At 41.3% G+C, this 26,912-nt stretch overlaps 1 protein-coding gene and 1 non-coding gene across 2 annotated transcripts in view; both read right to left on the bottom strand.

The window, feature by feature from the left end:
- Window positions 1-26,912, bottom strand: part of SLC16A10 (solute carrier family 16 member 10) — a 126,703-nt gene that overhangs the window by 67,177 nt on the left and 32,614 nt on the right. The window lies entirely within an intron of this gene.
- On the bottom strand, window positions 18,914-19,040 carry LOC118622113. Its single transcript, XR_004957937.1, has one exon. It is a non-coding gene; the product is annotated as a small nucleolar RNA SNORA36 family (small nucleolar RNA).

Raw genomic sequence — 26,912 nt, 5'->3', positions numbered from 1 at the left:
GACTCAACAAACCTCTTTTTTTTTTTATCCTCACCCGAGGACATTTTTCCATTTTTTTGTTCAGGTAGAGTGGGAGGGAGAGAGAGAGAGAAACATCGATGTGAAAGGAACACATCGAGTGGCTGCCACCTGCACGACCGACCAGGGCCGGGGACAAACTGCAACCGAGGTACATGCCCTTAGCGGGAACCGAACCCGGGTCTCTCAGGACCGCAGGCCGACGCTCTAACCGCTGAACCAAACTGGCCAGGGCTCAACAAACCTCTTAAAATGCCTTTCTATGGAAGAATGTATCAAGACCAACCTCTCCCAAAAATGTTCTCCCACAATGACCCTTCAATGTTCTCTCCTTCCTCTGAGCTTCTCCAACACTTAAGTACTTTCTGCTGGTGCCACTCATTGTCACTAACCCAAAGTTCCTTACCCTGTGCACTGTCTTAAACACACACATACACACCTCGTCTCTCCAAATCTAAACTTCTAAAATGCCACCACCATGCCTTATATATGCTTTCCCCCTTCCAGCTTCCTATCACAGTAGATACTTAAGAAGTATCAAATAAATGAATAAATGGGGACATTCAATCCTTGAAAGGGAAACTCCTGCTTGATATGTAATATCAGACTGATCTACCTTTCTCTGGTCCATAGTAAGGTGTGCCTCCCTTACTCCAGCAACATGTTTTCTGAGAATCCAGAAAAGAGTTCCTGCCGATACAACTATACCTACTTACAGCATGGTATCAACCATTTCTGTGCTACTTCACTTCCACAACGAAATAGCCGATTCATTGCGACGTTCATGAATTTCTCAGTACAGCCTTGTTCTGCCATAGGATTCACACAACCAAGTCCTGTGTAACCATGAATAGATGTTTTAAAGTTATTTTTAATGAAAATTTTGGGATGAATGTGGCTAAAGTAAGGATCAAGACCTGAAAGAAAACATAAGGTCCACTTATCAAATCTGTATACTACACATTGATTGAACAATAGAACATAAATGCCACTCTTGTTCTAGGTGCTGAGGAAAGAGCAGTGAGCAAGACAGACACAAACCCCTACCCTCATGGAGCTGCCATTCTACTGGGTCTCAGAAAAACTAGAAAGAATGGTTGATATGCTAGTCGGCAAAATCAGAACTCAAAATCCATACAAAGAGAAGAATGAAAGCAACAAAATCAAGTGTAATGGAGAAAACATACAGTATTTTACACATAGACTCTAGGAAATTAAACGGACAAATATAAATGGGAAGGGGATATACAGCTTTATTCATGCAATAACTATGTACTGAGTCATGGATTCCTTTGGGCAATAGGGATCTAAGGTCCCTAATCTCAAGAAGCTCATAATCAAGAGAGGCAAACAGACAAGGACAGAGCAGTGAACAGTGTGGTAACTAACCAAGGTGTGAACCGTGTATTATGGGATCACTCAGGACAGACACCCACCCCAGATGTGGGAGGGAAGCAGCTGACAGAGACTCTTTCCTCAGGATAATACCCAAACTGTCTTGAAGGATGAACAAGCCTTAATCAGGCCAAGATGAGGAAAAGAGGAGGCAGGAGCATCCATGTGCAGGCAAAGCATGCAAAACTGACAGCTGTAAGCGGTTGTCTAAGGGTGCAGCCAGAACACAGCACAGCCTTGTCTGTCCTTCTAAGAAATACATACAGACTTCAACCTTTACACGTTAAGCAGTCATCGTTAGGTTTTCACCCAGGAATTACATGATCAAATGGTATTTCAGAAACTCCACTCTGCCAGCAGCTCGGAGAGTGGACTCCCTTGTTCATGGGGGATACAGAGCAGGAGGCAGTGGAAGGCTTCTACAACTGACAAGTGACAATGTTCTGAACTCCGAGGTGGTGGGGCATCCAAAGAAACAGATTAGAGAGATGAGAGTGATGGAATCAACAGAATGTATGATGCATTAGATATGAAAAGGTAAAAGGGTTTGACGATAAGGTTGACTCTTCAGAGATCTGGCTAGGTGACGGTGTGGGGAGGGATAGAGGTAGATTCTAAGAATAAAGAAAAAGAATGGGTTTGAGGTATGGGGAAAGGGAATGATTAGTTTGTTTGAAAATACCAGCAACTACCTAGCTGGTGTGGTTCAGTGGTTGAGCGTTGACCCATGCACCAAGAGGTCGCTGGTTCGATTCCTGGTAAGGACACATGCCCAGGTTGTGGGTTCAATCCCCAGTGGGGGTCATGCAGGAGGCAGCCAATCAATGTTGTCTCTCATCAATGTTTCCATCTCTCCTCTCTTCCTCTCTCTTTAAATCAATAAAGAAAAAAAAAATTTTAAAGAAAATACCAGCAACTTAAACAATATGCCTGAATGTAAGGCAAGTTTCTTTTTACAAAATTATTCCTCAGGGAAGAAGTAGTTGCTTTAGATTAAATTATCTTTTAAAAGTTTCCATACCATGCAGCATTTTCTCAATTTCTACATTTTGAAATAATTACTGTTGGGGAAGATAAATAAGGCAGAAACTACCCTGACTGTGCTGGTTCTGGGTGCCAACTAGAGGTAACCTGATAGACAAACTGGTTAAAAGGAGCACAGACAACATGACTGGTAATTCATCTGGAGCATGCCTCACACGTGCATGTTTAGATGTTACAAATTTCAAGAAGATGGTAAGTAGTTATGTTGTGGGAATCACAAATATGCACCCACAAGACAAAAACATCTGTCCTAATCCTGAGCAAGTAGAGACTTGTCACAGGAAACCTTCCTCATTCCCTGGCCTCTTGTTTCCCATTCAGGGACTTCCAGTGGAACCAACTCAAGGCCTGCCTCCACCCCTCGGTGAGCTGGGGAAGATGACTAACTGCCTAGTGCCTTTGGTGGAAGGAACTGAGCATGCTCAGTCAGCCCCTTTGGGATTCTCTCCTCTTTAGTAGTGGCCTGTCCTCAGGAGATTCAAATTCTCTGGTAATCCATGACATAAGCTTACAGGGCAAAGCCTGTAGGAAAGGTTTAAACTGACCACCTCACCTGCAATTGCATATCAGCCCCAACCTTTCGATGCAGAAGGAGGTATTAGGTGACCAAGGATCATAATGATATTGATACTGATGATGATGATGATGGCAGTGATGGCTAGGATTTATTTAAAATTCACTATATGCCAGATGATGATGATGATGATGATGATGATGATGATGGCTAGAATTTATTAAAAATTCACTATGTGGCCCTTGCCAGTTTGGCGCAGTGGTTAGAGCGTTGGCCCGCGGACCAGAGAGTCCCAGGTTTGGTTCCCACTAAGGGCACGTACCTTGGTTGCAGTTCGTCTCCAGTCCTGGTTGGGGTCGTGTGGGTGGCAACCACTCAATGTGTCTCTCTCACATCGATGTTTCTCTCTCTCTCTCTCTTCATCCCTCTCTCCCTCCTGCTCTAAGGATAAATGCAAAAATGTCCTCAGGTGAGGATAAAAAAAAAAATTCACTATGTGCCAGAACTCTTGATGCTTCATATATATTAAGTCATTTAATATCCACAGCAATCCTATTAGATTATGCTTAAGGAAACTGAGGCACCGAGATGAAAATACTTGCTCAAAATCACACAAATCTAATGACTGGTGAGGCTGCAATTGAAGTGACTTAACCAAAAACTGTCATATAGCCTATATTAAGAAGAAAGAGCCCCGGCTGGTTTGGCAAGCAGTTAGAGTGTCGGCCCGCAGACCAAAGGGTTGCGGGTTCGATTCTGGCCAAGGGCACGTTCCTTGGTTGTGGTTCATCCCCAGCCCTGGTTGAGGTCGTGCAGGAGGCAACCAACAGGATGTGTCTCTCTCACATCGCTGTTTCTCTCTCTCTCTCTTCCTCCCTCCCACTCTCTGAAGATAAATGGAAAAATATTCTCAGGTAAGGATTAAAAAATAAAGAGAGAAAAAGGGTAGTATAAAAGAGTTCAATCTCCATCTTCCATTGAAGGAAGTCTGTAGATAACTTTGAAAATTCAAAATATAGTCATATAAACATTTTGTTTCGAAACATGAAGATAGTCACAAGAAACAGTTGTCTTTGGAGCAGGGTGCTCCGGGTGAGGTGTGGTGGGACAGGGGAATGCTCCTTTTTGTTACAAGCCTCACAGAAATCTGAACTTTTATAATATATACATATATAACTTGGATAATACAGACAAGTAATTTTAGAAAGAAAATTGATACCAACTTTGTTAGAATTAATCAGGGCATATCCCAGTTCTTGTTTTTAACTATTATATGAGACCATTATGATAAACTAACTTAATAAAACTACCCAGCAAACAGCCTAAGCTGAGAGTGACACCACTGGGCACAGGAAGTCGGTGGTGGTGTGGCCTGGCCCAAGATTTGAGAAGCCTGATCCAAACTCCTAGGAACAGACTGACTCTATGGGTCAGATATCAAAGACAGAGGTAGGTTCCCTAAGTCCAGTCAAAGCACAGCCTCTCCTGATTTGGGGAGGGGAGTAATAAAAAAAACAATCTTATACTTGTAACTATTTTTGTCTGAGCTAGAAACCTAGTTCAACGACTAACTTGCCAGAACACCCAGTCGTTGAAAGCACAAAGACAACTATCCTTCTTTTAACAATCAGAATATCTGCAATGTGAAAGGGAACAGAGGGTTGAAGTAACTGCTACAGAGCAAACAAGGGAAGAAGGGTCCCAACTAGGAATAGGCTTTGCCAAACAGTCAAGCAGTATCAGCTCTGCCAAGGAGGTACCGATAAGGCCCGCCTAAGTGGAGGAAGACACGTGCTTCAAGAGTTCTTTGTGAGATCTTAGAGAATTTAAAAGTGATTTAAATCATAAAGCTTCATATTGTTATTTAATACTTAATAGCAGCATGTGTTATTTTTTAAAGTAAAAAAAGAATATTAATATCTCACAGAGCTCAGAGTGCGGAAGGTCATTCCAGAGAGCTTATACTATCCCTATTCTTTTCAAGAAGGAAGAAAGAACAGTCTACTCTATTCAAAGGAGTTTATCTGAGTACAAGTAGTTTAAATAGGTCTAGGAAAACTCCAAGGCAAAATTTCTAGTAAATCTCAAACTGTCACCCCGTCTGTAGCCCAGCACAAAACTGTACACATTTCCTACAGAGTTTTGTGCTAAGTGCTTACCATGTGTCTGCCAGGCACTGTTTAGTGCTTTCTATGCATTAGTAGTTTAATCCTTACACAACCCTGATTAAAGTACTCTCATTATCCCTGGACAGAAGAGGAAACCGAGGCAAAGAATGGTTCAACAACTCTCCCAAGGCCACAAAGATGCAAAGTGGAGGAAAGGAACCCAGGCAGTAGGGAGGCCGTGTTTCAACCGCTACACACTACCCACCAAGAGCAGCCAACAGCTGTAAACGATAGCCAACCTCTGGGGACACATTGGAGCACCTCCTCCTAAACCTGTTCTGTTCTGTTCAAACAAGTCTTGATATTCTAAGAAAGCATCAACCCACACTGATAAGTTTCAACCTAATAGGTAGATTTCTATCTCCCTGAATCAAATACCTCCTTGCCCTGTCCTAAGTAACAACTAAATAGCATTCCTAGCCACAAGTAATTCTGCCAGGGAGTTACTTACTATTGAATAGCAGAAAATCAAGAGATAAGATTTAAACTGCCAACATAAGCCATCAATTGCATATTTAGGCTGGGTTACAAGATAAGCCTCTTACTCATGTTCCCCCCAACAGAGGATATTGGGCCTATATCAGCTTTTACATAAGAGTTTATTAAAATGAGTTGAGTTGATGAATGATTGAGGGGAAAAAAAATAACTTAAAAGAAAGAAAAGCTACCAAAACTAGTCATCTTTTACTCTATTCTTCTATGTTCTAGAAATATTGATCTTCTTGCCATCCCACAAAAAGGAAAGAGTTGTCTTAGCCAAGTGAAAATTATCTCTGCCATTCCATTTAATCTCAAAATCAAATTCAAATAACAGGTATCTATTGAAAGTGTAACAGTAAAAAGACAGACGTATGATCAGCTAAGGCCTAAAGATGGGTGTGCCGTGACCAGCAGCAGTCCCTCAGAAACCCAGAGGGACCTCTGCAGATCACAGGTGCACACTCACAACAAATCTTATTAAAGCACATGGAGGCTCAGCACTGACACAGTGAAACCCATAACTCTACACACCTGCTCCTGTTCAGGGCTCAAAGAAGCCCATTTCCACATCTGCTGTCCTATGTCCTAAAAACAAAAGGGATCTCATCCAAAGGCCATGAAGTGTGGCTGTGCCAATGCCAAACTCCAGGCCGCGCCACAGAGGACTCGAGTGTGTGCCGAGGACTCAAGCAGCAGAAGCACTTAGGTAAGAGGAAAACACCCATCCTTCTCTAACAGAGCGTGAAGGTAGTGGATTCCTGCATAATGAAGTTTCACTTCCAAGTAGGGCTGAGGATTCATTTTCTTGCTTTTCTTCCTGTTCCCCTTCAGGGTTCTGGTGGAACTCACCAATTAGCATTGGCAGTATTACACAATTCACATTACTCTCTCTCTCTCTCTTTTTTTTTTTTAATCCTTACTCAAGCCTATGCTTTCATTGATTTTAGAGAGAGGGGAAGGGAGAAAGAGAGAGAGAAACACTGATGTAAGAAACGTCAGTCCGTTGCCTCCCATACACACCTCAACCAGAAAAGGAAAAAGCATCTCAGAAGGTCACAATAAGTGACCCTCATGGACACTATAAACCTTCCAACTACACCTGGTATAAAGTACGGGGGAGATGGAGTCAGTATGCTCACTGTGTTTATATATGAATTCAGCTTTTGGAGGATTTGAGTCAAGCCATACAACTCCCCAGAATCCTCCTTCCCTGAGGCAACCAGAGATGTTCTATATACAGCAACTCCAGCACTGTCAGAGAGCTGGGACGGAACCAAGGGAAAAGAACATCCGAACAGCACCCTGGCTGCCAGGTGCAGGGCCAAGGGCTTTCCACAGACATATGTCATTTAATCCTCACAGCAATTCTGCCAGACAGGGAATACTAACTCTATTTCAATGGTAGGAAACCTGAGGCTCACAAAGATTAATTCTCCAAAAGGCCACAGAGCAAGTTGGTAGAATGCTGTTGGTAGAATGCTGGCTCAATGCCAGCTCGCTGAAAATCCCCTCATCAAATATACCAAATTCATCGATTTATTATCAGTGGAAGAAATAGTAGGAATTGGGAAGACAAGTGAACCATCATGATGAATAAGAAGACAACCAGGCTAGATTCAAAGACCAGACTCGAGTCTCAACTCCTTGCATCGCACACCTCCCTGCCTGAAATATATTCCTGCTGTCTTGACTTCCCATCTTTTTATTCCTTTCAGCTCTTAATAAGTAATAATTTTATGAATTCTCCAAGTTTTACACAATGTTAGTGTATTACTTTTATAATTAGAAAAACGTATTTGTTTACTTTATGCTAATATAATGTTTACCATATGCCAGACATAGTTCTTACGTGTTTTATAAATAGTAACTCATTTAATCCTTATAACAACCCTATGAGGAGGGAATTATTAGTATCCCCTTTTTACCTCAGGAAATCAAAGCACTGAAAGATTAAGTAACTTGGCCAAGATTACACAGCTAGTAAGTAACCCAGCCAGGATTCTAACATAGGCAGCTTAAATCATGCTCTTACCTACTACACATTGCTGTCTATTTAAAAACAGATTATCCTTGCCCTGGCCAGTTTGGCTCAGCGGTTAGAGCATCGGCCCACGGACCAGAGAGTCCCAGGATTCGGTTCCCGCTGGGGCGCATGCCTCAGTTGCAGTTTGTCCCTGGCCCTGGTTGGGTTATGTGGGTGGCAACCAGTCGATGTCTCTCTCTCACACTGCTGTTTCTCTCTTTCTCTCTCTCTTCCCCCTTCTCTCCCTCCCACTCTATCTGAAGATAAATGAGAAAATGTCCCCAGGTAAGAATAAAAAACAACAAACAAACAAACAAGCCAGATTATCCTTGTAGGGAAAAGCTGCTCTATTAGCCCAGTGCATTCCACCAGAGCAGGGCGGGGCAGGTGGGCATGGACGCAGGCTACATGACACCCAGGCATCTCAGAAACAGACGTACCTGGCAAACAGCACTGCAAACGTGAGAGGCCTTTCTGCCTGGCAAGACTGCAGCCTGCCTGAGGGCAGATGTAACGTTTGCCAGGCCTCAGGGCAGCTCTACACACACAACAGGATATCCAGAGCTGAGAGTACACAGTGGTTATTCAACTGGAGTGCCCCCCAAAATAGGTAGACCCCCAAAATAACAGTTTAGGGAAAGATGCTGCTTTCCAGGTATTCTTTAGAACGGGTTCACTGAAGACTGCCATAAAAACAAGTTTCCATAGCAGAGAAGGAAGCCTTTATGTGAACTTAACAGAAAGGTCTGCTTCCCCAGAAATATCACTGTCGCTGTGCTGACTCCACTGTAGTGGCATTTATTTCACTGAGAACACATCTCCCCTGACCTACATAATCATGTCCCAGTACCAATGTCCATCTTATATTTTTGTTACCACGAAAGTAAGGAGGAAAGTCTAGAGCACACACAAAGGAGTATCTTAAAGCAAAATGCATGTTCTGATATAATGATGTGCCTCATAATTAAATATCCCAACTCATAAGTCAAATGTAGGCGCCCTTAAAAGCCTGAACTTATCGTGACACCTGATTTTGGAATTCTAGTTTGTGTAAATTACATTCCCAGGGATTTGCTGTGTAAGATTACCTGAATCAGATCACCTATGTGCCGAAGCAAAAAAATTACATTGAATTTTACTTATTCTATGAAGGAGAAAAGAGGAAACAAGTGTCTCTATCAATTGTCTCAGGCCTTCTCCAAACTGGTTTAACAGGATTTCTACTTTGTCCCATTGCCTTTCACTCAAGTTACCGCTTGTCACATCTAGCTGCACAAGAGAAAAGGGTGATTGGGATGGGGGCGGGGGGGCGATCAGTAATGATCCTGAACATGCGATTGCTCCTTAGGGTGTTTAGAGTTCGACCATGGAGGCCTCTGAATGCCATGTGGCTAGTATAGTTACCCAAATTTGAAATGTAAAAACTACTTTGAATCAAACTCAACCTAAAAACAGAACAGCTGTATTGCTAAAATAGTATTTGTCAATTCTTTGTGCTTCCAGTCTGATAAAGCTGCTTTTATAACCAATAACTAACAATTAAAGCCACTAATAATGATTCTGACAAACAACAGGCCACGGCCTATTCACTAAAGCTTTACCCTCAATTAAAGTACCATATCAGGTAGGGAATGTTTTTCCTCTTTTGCAAGACTGAACTCAAGCAGCTTGTTAGTTTCACATCAGTTCCAAATCACTGTATTTTTCCATTTCCCCCTGACTTCTTTGGAAGCCTGACAGACTTCATGGAAAGATGAAGATTTTCCAAAGTCCAAAAACACAGCTGCTCCTTCCAAGGCCGGTTCCAAACCTGACGTGGCTGCCTAGTAGATATCACCCCAATCAATTATGAATGCCCTGTAGCTTTTTGATATTCCAATCTTTCCCTTTTCACTGGATAGATTTACTGCTGGACTTTAAAACCCATTATGTATCATATAATGTTAAATGAAAATAGACATTCTATAAGTGTATGTACAAATTATACACATACACAGGAACTGGAAATGAATGTGAAAAAATTAAGACAGTTAATTGGGGGCTAGAGTTTTTCTTGATTTGTAAATTTTTGTTATTATTAATATTATGTTGTTTTACAACAGAAAACCACTAAAGAGGCAAAAATCACAATCTATCACCAGCAAGCCCCTTTCTATAAGGGATAACACACCTTTGTTCTTTCCTCCCTTAATGCATTTCACTTAATGGAATACAGGTAGAACTCTCCGGAACAAAAAGGTTTACAGCATGATGCTATGGAACTTCTATATTTCTTCTTAAAATTAACTGGTATTGACTGCCATCAACAAATCCTCAAACAAGTGTTGGTGAGGGTGTGGAGAAAAGGGGACTCTAGTACACTGCTGGTGGGAATGCAGACTGGTGCAGCCACTATGGAAAACAATATGGTGTTACCTCAAAAAATTAAAAATGGAACTGCCATTTGACCCGGTGATTCTAGGAATACATCCTAAGAAGCCTGAAAGACCAATCAGAAAGAATATATGCACCCCTATGTTCACAGCAGCGCTATTTACAATAGCTAAGATCTGGAAACAACCCAAGTGTCCATCAGTAGATGAGTGAATACAAAAGCTGTGGTATCAGTTGTGGTTCAGTTCCCTGCCCTGGTTGGGGTTGTGTGGGAGGCAGTCAATTGATATGTCTCTCTCACATCAATATTTCTCCCTCTCTCTCTTTCTCCTTCCCACTCTATCTGAAGATAAATGGAAATAATATCCTCGGGTGAGAATTAAAAAAAAAAGCTGTGGTACATTTACACAATGGAATGCAGCTGTAAGAAAGATCTCTTGCCCTTTGAGACAACATGGAGGGACCTGGAGATTATTATGCTGAGCAAAATAAGCCAATCAGAGAAAGACAAGTACCACGTGATCTCACTTATTTATGTAATGTCCTGAACAAAATAAGCTGTAAGCTGTTGATCAAAATAGATCCAGATTCACGGAAGTAGGGAACAGACTGACACACCTCAGAGGGAGGGGGAGGGGCTAGAGTGGTGGGAAGAGAGAAACCAAAGAACTTACATGCACAGCCAATGGACACAGACATTAGTTTGTGGAAAGCAGGAGCCAGGTAGAAACAGGGAGGAGGGGGATAGTGGGGGGGGGGACATCTGTAATACTTCCAACAATAAAAAAGTTTAATTTAATTTAAAAACTAAATGGTATTGTCTTGATCAGCTAGTCTACTTTCCCCAATAGAAGAGCACCACCACCCCCTTCTTATCAGCCCATAAATAACCAACAATAACTGCATATTAGAGTGTGAAGATGCAATTTAAGAACATAGTCTTCAATCTAGAGTTAAGCATGGATTTGAGACTTGGCTTCACTGACCTGCTCTGGTACTACAAGCACATTACTTCACCTCATTTCCCCATCAGTAAAATGGGAAGGAGAGCAGTACCTATCTCAGAGGGTTTAAGGATTAATAGAATAATGTAGGTAAAAGAGTTCATAACTAGCTCTCAGAAAGCATTCAATAAATGTTAGCTACTATGATACTTATACATAATTATTATAATGTTATGTAATTAACATTAAACTGATGGGACTAATACAAAGAAACAGACTTCCAAACTGGAACCCTGTTTGGAGAAGAAAACACAAGGTTATCACTGCCCCTCTTGCCCTCGGTGAAGATGAGAAAAGCTGCCAATAAACAGTCTCAGGCTACAAAGCCAAAGTGGCAGCATCTGGGGTTGCACAGCCTGGATCCACCAACCCCAGAGAGACATAACCCAGCCCATGTAGAGTCACCCACGCCACCTTAAGGACCCACAGTTTAAACATCTCTGTGCACAACAGAATCTTGCATTTCCCCTTCACTCCCTTACTTCCTAAACTCTATTTTGTATCCAGTGTTCAGAAAAAGCCTCTTTATCTCCCCACCCCCTACACCCCACTCCACCCCACCCCGCCTCCATCCTCCACACCCTTTAGACTGTTAGAGAAACATATCTGTCAATAGATAACAAGCACCATAATATGTCACTTCAGAGATGACTGCTGGGAGAATACATGACAAACAGCATCCATTATCAGATTAGGAGCCGACCAGCAGGAGCCCTGGAGTGCTCTCTCACTGCTAATCTGGCAGGCACTTGTTTTTATAACACCAAAGACTATAAACGACAGGAAGTAGGGTTTCACCTATACCTTTGTTTCCTTCATAGCACCTGGCCTAGTGCTTGCCCAAAGTTGGACATATCCTTCCCCTGCTCCAAACCCCACACTTGGAAGAAACCCAAGCTCTTTACCTGCCTATAAACCCTACACAAGCTGGCCCCTCCACCTCTCCACACAGGACAATGTCTTCCTGTTCTGTGCCGCCCTCATCCTGCCCCTCAGCCTTTGCACTTCCATTTTCCTCCTCCTGGAAGGCTATTCCCCCAGACTTTTTTTTTCTTCTTCTTCTTTACTGATTTGAGAGAGAGAGGGAGAGGGAGAGATAGAAACACTGATGAGAGAGAACATCGACTGGCTGCCTCCTGCATGCCCCCCACTGGGGATGGGGCCCACAACCTGGGCATGTGCCCTGACTGAGAATTGAACCGGCGACCTCTTGGTGCATGGGTCGACACTCAACCACTGAGCCACTCCGGCCAGGCTCGCCAAACTTTTTTTATTGATATTTTTGTTGTTGTTAATCCTCACCTAAGGATATTTCTCCATTGATTTTTATAAATTTTTTTTTTTTTTGGTACATACCCCTAGCGGGAACCGAACCCAGGACTCTCTGGTCTGCAGTCCGATGCTCCAACCGCTGAGCCAAACTGGCCAGGGCTCTCCATTGATTTTTATAGAGAGTGGAAGGGATGGGGAAGGGGAAGGGGTGGAGAGAGAAATATTGATGTGAGAGATCCCCAACCAGGGCGGGGGGGGGGGGGTAGATTGAACTTGCAACCCAGGTATGTGCCCTTGACCAGAAAACGAAACTAAGACCCTCTGATTCGAGGGCTGATGCTCTAACCACGAAGCCACACTAGCCAGGATTTATTATTGATTTGAGAAAGAGAGAGAGGAAGAGGAAGGGAGGTGCCCTGATTGGGGATCGAACCCACAACCCTTGTGTATTGGGATGATGCTCTAACCAATTGAGCTACATGGCCAGGGTTCACCAGACCTTCTTATGGCTGTGGCCACTGGAGCCTGAGATCATATGCCACTTTCTCCAACTGTATTCCCAATCTAAAAATGCCCTTTTCAAACACTGTCCCCTTTTATACTATCTTCAAAGCCCTTGACACTCAATGAAATTCTTATTGACTTATTTACCATTTCTACCACTAAAATGTAAATTCTATTAGAGTAAGAACCCAATCTATCTAGTTCAGCATCGTGGCCCCAAGGACTAGCAGGGGCTCTCAATTTTTGTTGAATTAAATAAATGAGTAATAACCTCTGGAGATGATAATGCTACCTGGTATTTATTGGTTGCCTACTATATTGATTGTCCGCTGTTCTAAACACTTTCTACTCTATATCTCATTTAACTCTCTAACAACCTCACAAGGTCCCCATTTTACTGTTAGGATACCAAGGCTTAGATTAACTTGCTATAATGTCACTCAGGTAGTAATTGGCAGAGCCAGGATTCTGGTCTCATTCATAAAAGAACATATAAGAATACAAAAACTCATATCCTTAACCACAGTGCTATATACTCTCTCCAAGTCAAGACTTCTTCATTTGTAATATGATCATAACCATACCATGTCACTAGTCTTAACAGGTTTATTGTGAAGAGCAAATATATAAAAACACTGAAAAGTATAAAGTGCTATGCAGATGTATTACAATATCTTAAACAGTCACAGACTGTCTAACATGAATCTAACAGGTCAAAAAGAACTGTAATAAGCAAAACTCTTTCATCTCTGGCACAGTTGTCATTAGTAGTGTGAATATGACACTCCTACATATATGTCAACATAAGTGGTTGCATGTTTTACCCACCTACCCTTCAGCAGCAACTGCGTATGAATGAAGTATAGGAACAAGTTAACCCAAGGATAGGTATCAAAGACAACCTATAAACACCAAGAAAACACTCCTGGTGACGTCAGCTTCACCTTTACAGCTACACACCAACACACTGGGTCCTCATTGATCACATGGGAGAAAAAATAGATATAACACTCAATCTGCAACACTGTTTCAAATAGTCTTCAAAATCTTATTCTAGAATTTTAAGATAATTCCCACCAAAATAATAAGTGGTTCTCAACTATAAATCTAAAAATAAGGCAGTACTGATTATAATTCTGACATTAATGTCAAATATTACATATAAACACATACAATAAAATATGCATGTTCCTGTGTCTGAATAAAGCCACTACTGATTCTAGCTGCTAACTGCTATGCCTGTCTTCACTAAGAATTTGTCACAGAAATCAGTCTAAACAGTATTCAGTATACAGCAGTAGAAGGAACAGGGACTGTGAAGTCTAAAGATTAGGTTTACCTCCTGGGTTCTCCAGGTACCTCTATTTTATCTAGTCAATCTGAGCCTCATATTCCTCATCTATACAGTGAGGAGGAGATATTAATAATAATAATAATAATAATGCCACCATTCTACATGTTGGTCAAGTCGGGATTAAGGGTGTTATGTAAAAATACACCAGAAAGTGTAAAACAGTAAACAGACTTTACATTTTTTATACAGCAATTGAAAGCTATTCCAACAGTAAATAGTATAAATACAGACTTTTATTGCTACTCAGGATTGAAGAGAGTTGTAAGAAATTATTTAACTATAAAACTATCTAAGAAATTATACTCCCTTATTCAGACCATCTAGAAAAACTTATCAGAGGCAAAGGGGTTTCAAGGGCAATTTGATGAGACCTGGAGAGACAGAGTAGTTTTTTGGTGAACTCATCAAGTCACATCGTTTCTTAATGCATCTTAATCTTAACATCTAACTGTAAATGTGTCTGGTTTTTTGTTTTGTTTTGAAATATGTTATTGATTTTTTAGAGAGAGAGAGTAAAGAAGAGAGAGAGAGAAACATCAACGTGAGAGAGAAACATCGACTGGCTGCCTCCTGCATGCTCCCTACTAGGGATCAAGCCCGCAACCTGGGAATGTGTCCTCACAGGGAATTGAACCAGGACCTCCCAGTCCATGGGACGATGCTCAATCCACTCAGCCATACCAGCCGGGCCGTGTCCTGCTTTTTGAAAACATGACTTTCCAGAAATTCCTTGGGAGGTAAGTGATAATCACTCCATGCCTCTGCATATCATTTAACAAAACATACTACCATTTTTACAAAGGCTGACCCTAGACTACTCCCATTAACCCTGGAGATGAACTGATAAATTCTCTGTAATTTAATAACACTGCTTTTAAGGTTGATAATGTGAGCTTTAGTGTGGTTAGTTATAAAAGCAGAAAGATCTTTGAATTAAAATAAGTCTCTGTAGATTTCATGATCTATTTAGATCTAGCTGAGGAATTTAGAAACAAAAATAAAGATTAATTCAGGGTTAAAATTAATTTTATTAATAAAATTTAAGATATTTTAATAAAATATTTTTCTAATTTTATTTCATGTCCCAGTATAGCAGCACTACGATTAAAGTATAGCTATCTTGAATGAATTGTGCCATTTAGCCATCAGCACTTATGATTCAAAGTCTTACTAATTAGCAGTGAGGAAAATTTCCAGATACTGTGCAATGAACTGAACTTGAACTCTGACAGTTATTAATGGATGAAACTAGAGGTAGGAAAAACAAACAGCTGATAAACAGTTTATAAACATTTGTTTTTCCTATAGAAAGTCTATAAAGAATATTTTCTGCTTCATGTTTTAAAATTTATTTTTACATCACAGTAAAAAGTATTACTACTCAATAACCTAAGCCAGAATAAAGCTCTAGGGATTCGATGAAGGAAAAACACTCTCTTGGGGAAAATAAAAACTTTTAATAATACCACCATCCTACATGTGGGTCAAGTTGGGATTAAGGGTATTATTTATGCAAAATAAAGTTTTTATTTAAAACTTTAAAAGTTTTTATTTAAAACTTTAAAAGTTTTTATTTCAAACTATAAGTACAAAAGTCCATTTTTCAGCCATAAACCAACCCCAAGTAATTAGACTCAGAAAAAGGAGATAAAAGGCCCTAATTTAAGAAGAGCTGACAGATATCAGTGGGGAGAAGGATGGGGAAAACAGGAAGAGATCCACCAAAGAATGTATATGCATATATGTGTAGCCCATGGACATAGGCAATAATGTGGCAAAGGCCTAGCAGGGGCCAGGGTGGCGCAGGGGATGGAAATGAGGGACATCTGTAATATAGTCGACAATAAAAAAAGAAAAAAGAAGAGCTGAAAGCATAGGAGTCTTTGTTCACTGTGGCCAATCCCATCACCCAAAGTTTACTTACTTCATGGCATCTAAAAAGCCAGCCCAGCCCTGCTGGTGTGGGTCAGTGGGTTAAGCCTTGTCCCGTGCACCAAGAGGTCACTTGTTCGATTACTAGTCAAGGCACATGCCCAGGTTGTGGGCTCAATCCCCAGTAGGGGGTGTGCAGGAGGTAGCCAATAGATGTTTCTAACTCTCTCTCCCTCTCCCTTCCTCTCTCTCAAATCAACAAAAACATATTTAAAATATATATGTATATGTTATAAAAAATAAAATACTAAAAATAAAAGCCAGTCCACTGCTAATCAAGAACCCCTGCATTTTACATCTTAGGATGAAATCGTCCTGGATTTAGAGCAATGTTCTCTTAGTACCTCAGAGAGCCTGCCTGAATGTTAATGTGGCCTCAACACTCCCTGAGGTAGAGCTCTTGAGCCTATGACCCTGTCCCACCTCCGACTGACGAACTTCACTACTGCATCTGATCCAGTACTGACCCCCAACTCTGAGACTTCCTGGAGATTTTAAAAGGAAAAGGGGAGGAGGAGTGGGACTTAAGCAGTTGTCAACCTGATGTAACATAATGCAAAGTCTACCTTGCTTTGGCGCCTCCTTCAGGAAGGCAGTTAGGTGAGAAAAAGACCCCTTGAGCCAAGTGTCACAGAAGTCAGTATTGCCCTGGCCGGTTTGGCTCAGCGGTTAGAGCATCGGCCCATGGACCGGAGAGCCCCAGGTTTGGTTCCCACTAAGGGCATGTACCTTGGCTGCAGTTTGACCCCAGCCCCGGTTGGGGTTGTGTGTGTGGCAACCAGCTGATGTGTCTCTCTCACATTGATGTTTCTCTCTCTCTCTTCCCCCCTCTCTCCCTCCAGCTCTATCTGAATATAAATGCAAAAAATGTCCTTGGGTGAGGATAAAAAAATAAATAAATAAGTCAGTACTGAAGGAGGACAGACTCAAATCCAGCACCCAGGGAAACCATCTGTAACAAGGGGTTACGACTCAAAGACTCGTATTTGCCACTTAGACCTACATCACAACATTTTGGAACTTTTACTGGTTATTAGTCTACTAGAATACAACAGAATCAAACAAAGTAACTGTCACCTCTTGGCTCTGGGGCTCAAACAGTGAACCAAATAACTGAGGGAGCAGCAGGTCTCCAGCCAGTAGGTCTCCCTTCGACTTAGTCCTCACTAAATTAACACTGAGGAAGGAGGCTAATATCAGACACAGATCCTTCTCCAGGGGGAGCCATGGTCTCAGAGCTACACTAACACATACCTGAGTATGGACGTGAATTATACAAGTGAATCAATAATTGATCCAGTAAGCAACAAGAGGCTGAAAGGGAAAGGATTCTTTTACACTGTTGTAATCTGAAGAGACTTCCTCGCAAGCATTAAAACATCCTGGGCCTTTACATTGGGGTTATCCATGGCTCCTGAGAGAATTATATTTTACAGAGGAAGTGAGCCTAGGTAAGGAGAATAAAAATACAAAAGCAAAGTTACTGTGGAACAGGACAGAGAGCAGCCTGAAAGGATGATGACAAGTGGGAGGACTGGGATCGAGCACCTGATGATGAAAACATACATGGGGAGTAATAAGATCCAGATCCCACCAGGCTCCCAGAGCACACTGATCTTTTCAGAAAGAAAGCTAACAGGCAACATGTGAGTGAAAGCTAAGTACAAAGTTATTATGCCATGAACAGGTGAGGCCATGTTTACTTTCCAGGTGGGATGATTCTCAGTAATGATGAACTGGTAGTAAATAAAATAACAACAGCAGTGCCTAGAGATTATGCCCAGCACTCCTCTCCCAAGACATGGGTGATAGCAGCAGAGGGTGAACTCCAACCATGCAGAACAGCCTAAAACAGAACCCATAAATTCTCTCTGGGGAAGCAGGAAGCAAGTGCTGTGCTGAGTGTGATAACAACTTGATAAGAACCAGGTAACAAGAGCCCTTACCTAACCCAGGTGCTAAGTCTGCAAGGAAGAGCTGTAGCTGAAGGATCTCAGTTGTGCTCTGGTAACTTTAAAGAGCACAGTGAGATAAAGGGCCAGGCTTCCTCCCCAGCCGGCCAACTGTGGAGAAAAGAATTCTCCCTGGTGGGCAGTCCAACAAGCATTAAAGATTCTCTTGCCTGGAAAATCAGTGACAGGAGTCCAGCCAGAATTTGCACTCCTTCCTGACAGTCAGCATTATCAGCTTCCATCTTTACAACCCAAAGTATCACCTTCTTTGTCCACGCAGCTGACGTGGGTTTCTAGGGAATGCTGAGACATGGACTAGCCTGAAGCCAAGAGGCAGAGTCAGGTCCAGGTTCAGGACACCCAAGAAAGTAAGATACAGAGGTTGTCAATGAGGGGAATGAATGAATGAAGAGCCAAAGCCTTCAAGGCTGGGAGACTCACAAGCAACAATAAGGGCAAGCCACAGTCAAAAGGTCAGACACCAGGAAGCTGACAAACACAGGGACAGGTAGGAAACTCAGTTTGGAGAAGAAATTATTCCTGGCATTACATGTACACATAAAAACCACATGCTTAGCATAGTAAAGATGTGTTCTGGCAGAATGTACTATATATAGTGGGAATATTATATTCAGTGGGATTACTCTTCTGATCAGAAAACTTCACAGGTCTATTTTATCACACGTCAGATTTCTGCATGTTTGTTTGATCCAAATATAAAAAAGAGCTTATCTTTCTCTTTGAAATAAATCAACACAGAGGCCACTGACACTCCAGTCACAGTAAAAAAAAAAAAAAAAAAAAAAAAGTTTAATTATTAGCATGAACGTCACCATCTTCTTTATGCTGTGCAATGCCAGTTTTTATTTATTTTTTTCATTTTTGTAGGCTGGGATAAATGAATAGAGCAATGCTTTCTATCCAATCATCTCCCCCAGCCTGTGTTTCAATGTGCCCAAATATAACGAACAGAACAGGGAAGCTACCCTGAACTGAACACTTTGGAATGCAATGTGAGTTTTAAATGCAAATATAAGAGCACTTAATTCATGTAAAATCACCTAAATTACACAATTTGTATGTCATAGTTCATCCCCAGAAGTACCTTGAGCCAGTCAGAAGAGACAAATTCAGGCCAGACTCAAGAAGATTGGAAGGAGAACAGAGGGTGTCCCCCTGCATGCAGCCAACTCAATGGAGTGCTCCTCTGGCACAAGAATACTCATGAGAAAAGTGCAGGTGCTCATGGGGGTAGGGTTGGAGGTGGGGGTTCTGCTGCAAGTACATGCTCAGGCCTGATGGCTGCTGAGCTTTCCCTCGCAACCATCCATTAGACCAAGGCCATGGAGAGCAGCCAGGGATCTCCCCTGCTCATTGGCCTGCCATAGCAATCCTTGGTATATAAGTGATGCCCAAAGGTCTTTAAAATTCCACACCTGGACATCCTAGGTACCCAGGTGAGCTAGAGGTTGACCTACCAAACATGCCAGCATGGAATGGAGTTGGCTACCACCACTACTCCCCACAGCACTGCAAGACACAAACACCTGACCCAACCCTCCCTAAGGAACCTATGTCCCCACAGAGAGTGAAAAGGTGACAGAAACACGGGCCCCCTCCTCCCCAATATCACCCAGTCACCACCTCAGGTAAAGACCAACAGTGGACATGGGCAGGGCCTGGAGAGGTAGAGGGGCAGAACTGTACATGAGCCAAGGACCCAAACCCTGGACACAGGCTTCAATGTCCCATCAGACTTCATTTACAAAACAAGGTCAAATATAAAATTATTAAGAATGTTAAGATTCTGACAGCAAAGCATTAAACTAAGCATGAGACCCTGCTGAGCAGAGCCCAATGTGACTGCAGAGGAAGCTGGCCCTACCTGGTTCTCTGCTATAACATGAAAAATCAAAGGAAAAGGGGTTAGTCCGTAGCTTTCCACAAAGTTGCTTTAAACAGAAATAGAATAACATAGTTTCTTTAAAAACTATGTCCCTCCAAATACAGTGAAAATCTTGATAATGCTGGTGCCACAGAACTAAACGAATCCAGGCCTCCACGGGAACCAGGGTGCCTCAACTCCTCCAACTGGGGGTGGGAAGCATGTGTGTTAGTATATTTTACAGGTAACATTATTTGACCCACGGCTCATTTAAACTGGAGTTTTAAGAAGTTGATTGTGCATCTGGCCATTGTGGCTTAGTGGTGGAGCATCGACCCATGCACCAATAGCTCGCTGGTTCAATTCCCAGTCAGGACACATGCCCAGGTTGTGGGCCCTATCCCCAGTGGGGGGCATGCAGAAGGCAGCCAAATCGATGTTCTCTCTAATCGATGTTTCTCTCTTTCTCTCCCTCTCACTTCCTCTCTCTCTAAAATAAATAAAGAAAAATAAATAAAAAAAGAAGCTGGTTGTATTGTATATTCTAAGGTCACATGATAATAAATATTCCAAATATATTTCAAATGAACGACAAATAATAAACAGAAGTATTTGACAAAACACTTTGTATTTTTTCCCTTAGATACATAAAATTCCTACTCGCTTCATTTCCACATACATCCATTCTACAAACAATTCCCCATGAAAAAAAGCTTTCTTTCAGAGTAGTTCCCTTTATACCAGAAGTTCTGAAGAATAAAAATAACCCTGACATACTAAGATAGACACTATCAAATCAACTTTTTTAAAGTTATATTAATTTTATTTTTTTATCCTCACCTGAGGACATTTTTCGATATTTTGTTCAGATAGAGTGGGAGGGGGAGGGAGAGAGAGAGAAACATCGACGTGAAAGGGAACATCGAGTGGCTGCCACCCACACGACCCAACCAGGGCCAAAGACAAACAACAACCGAGGTAGTTGCCCTTAGCGGGAACCTAACCCGGGTCTCTCTGGATCGCAGGCCGACGCTCTAACAGCTGAGCCAAACTGGCCAGGGCTCAAATAAATCTCACATTGACTACTCTATAGTGATTGAGACAACCCTAATATCTTGTTCAAATACTAATAATCAGCACTATGACATGATGTTCATCACATTTTAATTTTATTTTATTCTTGTTAATCCTCACCTGAGAATATTTTTCCATTGATTTTTAGATAGAAAGGGAGGGGGGGAGAGAGAGAGACAGACAGACAGACAGACAGACCGACTGACAGTGATTGGATGGTGATTGGATGCCTCCTGCACGACCCCAACCAGGCCCAGGGATCAAACCTGCAACCCAGGTACAAGCCCTTGTCTGGGAATCGAACCTGAGACCCTTCAGTCCTCAGGCTGAGGCTCAAACTGCTAAGCCAAACAGGCCAGGGCATTCATCACCTTTTTAAAAAGGCTGTCTGCTGCCCTGGATGGTTAGGCTCAGTGGTTAGAGCATTGGCCTGCGGTCTGGAGACGCTGGGGTTTGGTTCCCGCTAAGGGCATGTGCCTCGGTTGCAGTTTGTCCCCGACCATGGTTGGGTCGTGTGGGTGGCAATCACTCGATGAATCTCTTTCATGTCAATGTTTCTCTCCCTTCCTCCCTCCTTTCCACTCTATCTGAACAAAATGTTGAAAAATGTCCTCAGGTGAGAATAAATACGTTTTTAAAAAATTAAAATAAAAAAATAAAAAGGCCGTCTGCCAAATAATCTATAGCACTTACTGGTCAGCACTGGTTAGCATAAATTAAAGTCATCGAGACCAATGCTTAAAGTGGTTCACAGAGGAGGGCCAGTCTGTGACCTATTTATGGCCAGTTCACAACAAGATAACTAAAGAAACTTAAGAGTGTTTCAAAATGTTTATAGCAATCTGAAAGGGTAATTTTATATCTGACAAATCTAATAATGTAGAATACAAATCCAAAATCATTATGTTTGCCTCCTTTTTTTCCTTTTCAGTCATGCTGGACGCAGATAAGCCCACAATAACAGATTTCAATTGGCATTTTACTTTACTTCCATTTAAGGTATGAAATTTGTATCATATAGACACTCTTAAGTATAGAAAAGCATATTTTGAAAATGTAAAGCCTGCCAAAGTTATCTAGGCCTAAATTAGTCCATAAAATCAGTTAAATCTCTAAAACAATGACAGGTAGGAAAATTGCCGTTTATCAACTCTGAACTCTGATTTAGGGGCCCGTTTTTGTGTGTTTATGTATATTTTTAAACAATGCTGATGAGCACCTTTCACACTTGGTATACACCTATGATTATCAGTAGACCTGGAGGAAATGTCTTCATTATTTTTCCAAGAATCTGAAAAAGTATTATACACAGAAAAACAAGAAGTGGGGGAAAAAAATCCTTCATGAAACTCAAACGAGGGATGTTGGAAGAGCAATGTCAGTATGTTCTTCTGAACACCAGTGTGATTCTGCAATGTGAAGATACATGCAAATCAGCTTTTATCTATAGATATAAGCATTACAGTTATGGGCACATTTATTTATTTTTAACTTTTTTTTTCTTTATTGATTTTAGAGACAGAGGAAGAGAGAGAGAGAAAGAAACACTGATGAGAGAAAACATCGATTGGCCTCCTCCTACATGCCCCTCATTGGGGATTTGACTTCTTGGTGCATGGGTCAACACTCAACCACTGAGCCACTCAATGAGCTCATTTTTCACATTTCTAAATATTTTAAGTTAATTTTTACGAGTATCCCCATTAACACTACTTAATGGTTTAAAGCCACTTCATATTAAAAAACCACACCTAATCAACTTTGTTTTTTAGGGGTTTTTTTTTCCCCTTCTATATTATTTAGAGAGAGAGGAAGGAAGAGGGAGAGAGAGATGGAAACATCAATGAGAGAACACAGACTGGCCGCCTCCTGCATGCCCCCCATTGGGGATTTGGCCAACAACCTCGGCATGTGCCCTGAACAGGAATTGAACTGGCAACCTCTTGGTGCATGGGTAAACACTCAACCACTGAGCTACACCGGCCAGGCCTAATCAACTTTGAAAGAAATTCCTTTATCATAAAAAGTACGAGTTTTACCCAGCTGGTTCAGCTCAGTGGATTGAGTGTCATCTCATGGACTGAGAGGTTCAATTCCCGGTCAGGGCACATGTCCAGGTTGTGGGCTCGATCCCCCCGGGGGCGGGGCATACAGGAGGCAGATGACCAATGTTTCTTTTATAAAAAATTTTTTTTCTTTATTGATTTTTAGAGAGAGAAACATAGAAACATCGATAAGAGAGGACATCAATTGGTCACCTCCTGCATGCCCCTCACTGGGGATCAGGCCCACAACCTGAGCTTGTGCCCTGACCAGGTATCGAACCAGCAACCTCTTGGTGCATGCATGGGTTAATGCTCAACCACTAAACCACACCAGCCGAGCTCAACGATGTCTCTCTCTCCCCTCTTCTCTCTCTAAAAAAAAAATCAATAAGCCCTGGCCAGTTTGGCTCAGCGGTTAGAGCGTCGGCCTGCGGTCCGGAGAGACCCGGGTTCGGTTCCCGCTAAGGGCATGTACTTCGGTTGCAATTTGTCCCCGGCCCTGGTTGGTCGTGCGGGTGGCAGCCACTCGATGTGTCCCTCCATGTCGATGTTTCTCTCTCTCTCTCTCTCCCTTCCTCTCTCTCCCTCCCATTCTATCTGTACAAAAAATGGAAAAATATCCTCGGGTGAGGATAAAAAAAAAAAAATCAATAAAAAGTATTTTAAAAATTATGAATTTAGATATATAAAATATTGAAGAAAGACATCTAAAATAATACAAAATAAAGACCAGAAATCCTACCAATACCATGGTTGCAGTGCTCATAACCGTAAGATTGCAGTGTTCTCCTGGGGTGTTGTTTAGTTTCCAAAATTCCAAGTCCTAGGTAGAGCCTGGATATTATCAAGTTACAGATAATATTATACATATTCACCATAACTGTTCTTTTTTATTTTTTTTCCTTTGAGAGCCAGAAATAACAGCCCTGGCACAGAGGGGATAGTAGCAAATGTTTAAGTACCAAGAGGTGAAAACCTGCTTCTTCCTTTCTTATGTTGCTCTACTGATATCCTAAGCACATCTGTGGATTTGATTATGAAGTCTAAATATACTACAAAATATTTACAATCCATCCTGTCAGTACATCATGGTTTCAAAGTGCCCCAAATTCAAACAAACAGCAGCAGCAACAAACACCATAAACAAGGACAAAAAGCAAATGACAAACTGGGAAAATATTTGCAACTCATATTACTGACAAATGGCTGAGTTTCACAATAAAGTAGTAATTCCCACAAATCAGTTTTTTAAAAAGCTAACATTCCAGTAGAAAATAAAGGATTTAACAGATGGTTCACCAAAAGAAAGCACAAATAAGTCACTCTTTATACAAGAGAACATAACATCTTCAACTTTACCCATAACGAGAGAGAAATGAAAGTTATAGTGAAATATTATTCTTTCTCTAACAGATTATCAGAAATAGTTAACATACTGTGCTGGTGAAGTTGAGAGTAAATCATGTATTCTCATGCACTCCTCTTGGCAATGTAAAGTGACAGTAACTCTATGGGAAAAATCTGGTAATTTTTATTAAAATTAGAAATATAGCCCTGGCCAGTTATCTCAGTGGTTAGAGCATCAGCTCATGGACTGAAGGTCATGGGTTTGATTCAGGTCAAGGACACATACCTGGGTTGCAGGTTCGACCCCTACCCTGGTTCGGGTCGTGTGGGAAGCAACCAATCAATGTTTCTTTCTCCCTCTCTCCCGGACCCCCTTCCACTCTCTCTAAAATATCCTCGAATGAGGATTAACAACAACAACAAAATACAGACCAAAAAGGACATTATTAGGTCAAATGATAAAATTGGAATATAGATAGTATGTATTAGAGAAATGTAACCATGGTCAGTTTACTGAAGTTCATAACGTAGTGGTTATAAAAAAAGAACGTCCCTATTTTCAGGAAATTCACACACTTTTAGGGGAAAATGGCCATATTATATTCAATTTATTCAAAGGACTTACAGGTATTCTTTATACTATTCTTACCCTTGTAACTTTATTTCTAAATAAAAAGTTTCTGTAAGTGTGAAAAAAGCACATACCCTTTGACTCAGAATTTTCACTTTTAGGGAATGTATCTACACAATTACTAAAGTATGTTAATAATTTATATGTATAAAAACTCATTATAACATTGTAACAGCAAAAGATGTTTGCCAAGGACAGTTACCCACTCTGTCCCCTGAACCACACTTGGCTTCAGTGTCACAATAAACTCCCACCCGTCTTTTTCAGTATGACACCCTCCAGGAACGGTGTGTTGTGCCTTTCGTCTCATTCCTGTTTGGATTATTCTCATTTTTAGTCCTGTCTTCCTGGGGCTCTGTTTCCTCAGTCAAATCTAAACCAGCTTCTCAGGTTGTGTGGGTGAGGAAAGAAAAATTAGGTGCTGATACCTGCTCTCAACTGCTTTGAGCCCTTCACAGCTTCCTTCTTAGTGGTTCACTCTCAGCAAACATCATGTGAGCTCACTCATCAATGGGTGACAGACAGGATTGAGTGAATGAATAAAGAGAGGTTTAAAATTACCACAACTTCCATGAAATTTACTGACCAGATTGGACTTTATCTTTTACCATTTGCACTAGGTTTTTCCCCCATTATATTTACATTGCTAACACTAGAGTAGATTGTCCACAAGAAACCATAATAGGCCAATGGTCTGAATAAGGAAGTTTGTATGTAAAGTTTTATGCTCAGGTAACAATATGAGTGCGTTTTATTTTTTTACATATCTTCAATTACTTTGCATATTTTTTGTGTTTATTATCATTCTGCTTTGGTAAATTGTTCAGGTCTCTACTTATTTTTGCTTTGGGACGATAGTCTTTGTGAAATCTATAACTTAGGATGATAATGACATCAAACCCAATCTCCGTCCTTCCTGAAGAAGTAGTCCCTGAAATGTTAATAATTTGTCTCAGCTCTCCCTTTCCCTCCTTCTCTTCTTGCAATACAATAGAAAGGGCGTCAGATTTTGAGTCCTAAGACATAGGGTCATTGCTGAGTCTCTGGGACTTATTTACTTACCTATCAAATAAAGGAGATGGATTAACTGGTCAGCAAGGTCCTAACAGTCTAAAATTCTGTTCATCTTTTTCTATTCTATCCATCATCACCAGCCCTATTCTACCTATGATGGCAAGATGATTTACTTGTGCATATATTATGGGACATTTTACTTGGTAGCCATAAATCAGTGGTGATGTTAAAATTAAAAAGGAGAAGTATAGAGAAAAGAAATTACCCTTCATATTCTCAAAAGGTTCGGTTTCTGTATACAGTGGTCCCCCCTTATCCCAAGGAGATACGTTCCAAGACCCCAGTGGATAGTTCTGAAATCGCAGATAGTCCTGAATCCTACATATACCATATTTTTTCCTATACAAAAATACCTATGATAAAGTTTATAAGTTAAGCACAGGAAAGGATTCACAACAATAACTAATAATAACACAGAACAATTCTAACAATATACTGTAATAAGTTATGTGAACATGGTCTCTCTCTTTCTCAAAATATCTTACCCTTCTAGTGTACTCACCCTTCTAGTGACCATGTGACATGACACAGTGCCTATGTGATGAGATTAATCAGGTAAATGACATAGGCCTTGTGACACAGCATTAGGCTACTATAAGGGTTACTTGATCATAAGCAATGCACTACTGAGATGGCTACAAAGTGACTAAAAGGTGGGTGGCTTACTGAGCATGGATATATGGGTACACTCAAGAAACAGATGGTTAAAATCTCTGGTGGGACAGAGCAAGACAGCACACAATTTCACCCCACTATTCAGAACAGTGTGCGATTTAAAACTCATGTATTGTTTATTTCTGGAATTTTCCATTTATATTTTCAG

Source organism: Molossus molossus, unplaced genomic scaffold (genome assembly GCF_014108415.1).
Source record: "Molossus molossus isolate mMolMol1 unplaced genomic scaffold, mMolMol1.p scaffold_m16_p_8, whole genome shotgun sequence".
Classification (NCBI taxonomy): domain Eukaryota; kingdom Metazoa; phylum Chordata; class Mammalia; order Chiroptera; family Molossidae; genus Molossus; species Molossus molossus.
This window is presented reverse-complemented; position numbering and strand designations above follow the sequence as displayed.